The sequence below is a fragment of the Lepidochelys kempii genome, chromosome 1, assembly GCF_965140285.1.
Source record: "Lepidochelys kempii isolate rLepKem1 chromosome 1, rLepKem1.hap1, whole genome shotgun sequence".
Classification (NCBI taxonomy): domain Eukaryota; kingdom Metazoa; phylum Chordata; order Testudines; family Cheloniidae; genus Lepidochelys; species Lepidochelys kempii.
Window position 1 is genome coordinate 346628402 of NC_136380.1, and position 5048 is coordinate 346633449.

Here is a 5048-nt window from a genome sequence, read left to right on the forward strand (position 1 = left end):
CCGCCCGCCTGCCGTGCGTCCCGACGGCCGCCCCGCCCGCGGGGAACTACAGCTCCCAGCACCCCCCGCGCCCGGCTCCCCAGGCGCCGGCGACTTTCCCGCGCGGCTCCGGGCTCCCGGGGGCTGATGGGAGTTGTAGTTCCTCGGCTGCCCGCGCTCCCCTGGCCCTGAGCTCGCCCGGGGGGACGAGCTGTTGTAAAACTGGAGAGGGGGCGGAGGAGGAGGAGGCAGCCAGCCCGCCCCTGGCAGGCAGAGCAGCTCCCCACAAGGAGTGGGAAGGATTTCAGGCCCACAGGTAAAAGCTCACCGGGAGCGAGCCCCTTCTGGGCGGCAAGCTCGCGGGGTGCGTGCCCGCCCCTGGCCTGGAGCGGGAGGGGGACTCGGGCAGAATTCCTGCCCCCCCCCCCGAGTTTTGCTCGATTGCTGGCTAAGGCTAGGCTGATCAGTGAGCGGATGAGCATTAATGAGCGCGAAAAGCTGGCAAAATGCCAACGGCGCGCTCGGTGCTGTACGGGGCACCGCTCTGGCCTGAAGAGCTTACCGCCTGAACAGGCACAGCCTTCCCCAGTTCCTACCCCCGCTCCCTGGGCCTGACCTTGGTGGGCCGTATTGGGAACGAACACCCTCCTACCCTACACCTTCCACAGAAGGCTCCAGGAGAGACACCTTCTTCCTCTGCTTCTCGCCAGCGAACAGAAGGTCACTGTCCTTTTATCTGAGAATGGCCCGAAAGGACAGACCCCAATGGAACAGCCGGTAACGCCAAAGGCCTTACAGTACGGAGAGGAAACCAAACTGAATCAAAGATCATCAAAATATAAAATCTTACCTAGGCTAAGGTCTGGGTAATGGTCCCTCTAGGGGCCTGATCTCAAGGCTACTGAATTCCTAGGAAAGTCTCCCATTGACTGCAGTGGGCTTTAGATCGGGCGGTGGATGGAGTAACATTTGTTGTTACTTTAGAATGAGCAAGAACAAAATTCTTACATTTTCAGAGCAGCCGTGAGCTTGTTCTAGCCCCGTTTCCTGAGAGTGAAGCAAACTCTTTGTTCTTTAACAAGCAAACTAAGATGTCGTGTTCAGGCCACTGTGTTACTACTCTGCCTTAGCAAGAGTCAGAGCTTTACTGCTGCTGAGTTATGTGTCTGCTCCCTGCCACACCAGCCCGTCTGCTTCATCAGCACACTCTTCGACTCTGCCGGTCTAAACCTTGCCTTGCAGGTACCAATCAGGAAACCCCAGAGACGTCTCCCTGCAGTCTCCAGTCCCTCTCATAGGACACTCTCAGAAGTCACCAAGTTCGCTGTCTCCAAAGAGACAGAGCTGTTAGGTTAGCTGAAGACTTACATATCACTTTAATACACAGCACTGAGATGGTTTTGTAGTAAAATCAAGAATAGGTTTATTAATGAAGAACTGAGATTCACATGATACTAAGCAAGAGGAAAAAGACAGGTCTGGTTACAAGTAAAACATGCTTTCCAGTGACTAAAACTTAATCTTAGCAAGTTACAATATTTGCTTAAGTAGTTTTCTTTCTTACATCAAGTTACCAGCATCCCCAGCCCTCCAGACTAGGGGATCCTGCTTTCACAGGCTTACAGGGTGGTGCTGTTCCCTGTGTTCCCTACGTGGCTTTTTTGCTTCTGCTTATATTTCCCTCATTGTTTTGTCTCCAGAGCCAGGATGACCTTCTGCCGTCCTTCCCAATCTGTGGACTTCCCATCCTCCTCCTGATTCCTATGTAAATAGGGTTTCCATTGGTTTGATTACATAGTGCTTAATTTAAACTGGAGACAGGTAGATAGCTATCTTCCATCCTGTCTGGGAGAAAGCCTGTTTCTCCCTTTGTTTGGGCATAGGCTTTCAATCATAATATCCGTGAGTGTCCATAATTGCTCATATAGCGTTAATACATGCATGATATTAATCACTGGTGTGTCATGAAAGACCTCACTTGATACACTCTTATAGTACAAAAAGAAAAGGAGTACTTGTGGCACCTTAGAGACTGATGAAGTGTCTGATGAAGTGAGCTGTAGCTCACGAAAGCTCATGCTCAAATAAATTGGTTAGTCTCTAAGGTGCCACAAGTACTCCTTTTCTTTTTGCGAATACAGACTAACACGGCTGTTCCTCTGAAACCTGTCTTATAGTACAGTGATGTTGTATACAATCAGTTGATTCAATTGCTTATTCTTTGAGGTTCAGAAGCCATGTTCTAACCCTGGCGTATCTGGACCCTGATGGTCGCACAAACCTCTTACTGATTTCCAGCGGGGCCCCAGTGTAATTCAATGAAAGCTTTTGCCGTTGACTTTAATGGGAAGAGGATCAGACATTAAAGGACTGGAGAATTTTGGCCCAGCAAGAAGTATTAGGCTGTAGAATAATCTCCCTAGAGAAGCAGTGGGAGTACTACTGCTTGACACACCTTTAAAACTAGATGGGACAAAGCGCTGGCAACCTGTACAGCGCGTTGCTTGGGAGAAGATAGAAAAGACTTTACATCATCTTGTCCATTCCTATGAGTCCATCAAATCATAAGCAACAAAAGATCTTGTTTTCATCCTTAGTCATTAAAACCCCCAACACAAAACAACTGATATATATTGAGATAATTATCCCTATCTAGAAGGTTTCCAGAGTTTTTTACGAGGTGGGCACCAACAGGAATTTTAGTAACATGGGTTTGGGAGCTTGATTTAAGTGCCAATCATTAACGTTCAAACTTCCATGCTCTAACTCTCCCCGAAAAACCTGGTTCTCCAGCCAGACCATACTTCCCATTATGTACCATGGACATACAAAGGCTGAACTGAACCTGGGTCTGCCATATCCCAGCTGAGTTCCCTAACCAGGGGTCTAAAGTTTGTAAGCAAGACTTCTATCACCATCCTCTCCCATGCCTGCTTTGTGAATCTAGTCCTCCTTTGCATTTCTCAAAATGCCCAAAATGAAAATGAAAAATGTCAAGTTTTGTTTTGACCTGACTCAAAGTTTTTTTTACTTTTTCATTTAACAAAATTTTTGAAAAATCTCGTTTTTGGTTCAGACCAAAACGAAATATTTTTCCCTCCCAGAATTGCCGCAAGCCGAAAACTCCATTCCTTGCCCAGCTTTAATCATGGGAGATGTAGTCCAGTCCGTAGAAGAGAATGGGGGCATGAGGTAGCCGAATTACCGCTCCCAAGAAGCTCTGCAGAGATATGTCCAAATCAGAATGTTGAGTTTTAAACCTTTTTTGTTTTTGTTTTTGTCACAATTTTCTTTGGAGAAAAATAACCTGTTTTCCAACCACCTCAAGTGAAAAGCGATTGAGTGGCAGTGTGGCCCAGTGAGTAAAGGTAACAGGGACTAACCTGTGGACTCAGGAGCTAACACCCTGTCACTCAAATCCCCACCATTTCAGATCAATTGGGTGCTCAGGCAGTGGCCAGAGGAGGCCAATTAACTGCGTAAAGATTCAGCTGAGGGGCTAATTGGTGGAAGTATCCCCAGCAACTGGGACTAGATGAGCAAACAAGAAGGAAGTCTTTGGAGGAGAGCTGGGAGCCTGAAGGAAGGCAGAACAGGCTGCTGCTATTGTACCTGTCCCCAGAAGCAAGTGGGGAAGCTGGCTACTGGCTGTAAATATAATAAAGTGTGGTGGTAGTGAAGAAGACCTGAAATGATTGTGACCTGGATTGTGGCCTGAAAGGACCCTCAGTGGACCACCCCATGACAGTAGGGCACTTGATTGGGACATGAGAAGCCTGTATTCTATTCCTGGCATTGGGACTCACCTATTGTGTGACACTGAACCAGTCACCTCGCCTCTCTGTGCTGCAGTTTCCCCCTGCCTTTCCCTTTCTCTCTCTTGTCTATGTAGACTGCAAATTCTTTGGGGGCAGGAACTGTCTCGTATTATGTCTGTGGCTACTGAAATGCAGCTAACACTAATTTTCTCCTTGTCTGAGTACTGTCCAGGGACAAATTAGCTCTGTTAGCCCCCCAGATGTTCTTGTGATGCCTGTGACAGAAATGGCAATCCCATGCAGTATCTTTGGGGACCCTGGCATTACATTTTGGAACGGTTTATGTATGATTGAGTTCTACTCCATGGGAGTGGCTTACCACAGCTCCTACAAGAACTAAAGACAGTAGGGGGTGGCTACCCCCGAGACTGTAAAGGACTCCAAAGAAGTTCCGGCCCCTGCAGTGGTTGGCATCGACTGGATCAGGCGGGTTTTTCAGGACTAGGATACAAAGGAAGGGTTTTGCTATAAAAGGATGAGCTTGAACTGTCTCAGTGCCTTCTTTCTGGAGGACAGCAAATGGACAGGACCTTCTGTCCAAGGTGAGCCCCAACCCTTGCTAGGGCTCCATAAGACCGATGGGCGACGCCTGGTATGTTTTGTATGTGTTTAAATGTGTGGGTTGTTTTTTATGTTTTCTCTGTAATGCTTTTGCCTTAAGAATAAATGTGCTTGCTTAGAAAGAGCCGTGTGGATGGCTGTGATGATACTGACTGGTGTGGGATAAGCAGGGAGTGTAAGGCAGGGAGATGTGCAACCTTAAAACTCCTGGTCAGAAAAGTGTGGGACAAAGGTCCCTGCCCAGAGACAGGGGCTGGCTGGATACCTGAGACATGACTGGGAACTCCTGGATTGGACCTCGGAGAGATGAATACAGACGCAGTTACCCTGAAATCGTGAAAATGCCTTCAGATGAAGTCTCCTCCCAATATACCAGCTGAATTTCTCCTGTTGTCAGCTGTGTTTGATGACTAATAGTTGCCAATTTAATTCCTGCAATACAATTTTTCCTCCCCTTTGGTGCTGGGTGCTTTGCAGGGATCAGACTTTTTTCAGACCCTGAGTCCAGCACCGCTGTGGTTTTCCAGCCGTCTCCAGACACGGAGTAACGGGCTTCTGGGCAGGCCCTGCTGCATCAGCAATTTCTAGTCTTCCTTGCTGTGGCTTCCCGCTGCTCGGGCAATTCCTCCTCATTGCCTGTAAATTTCACCTGGCCTGGGAGCCACTCAGGAAGTGGTCTCATCTGAGCCA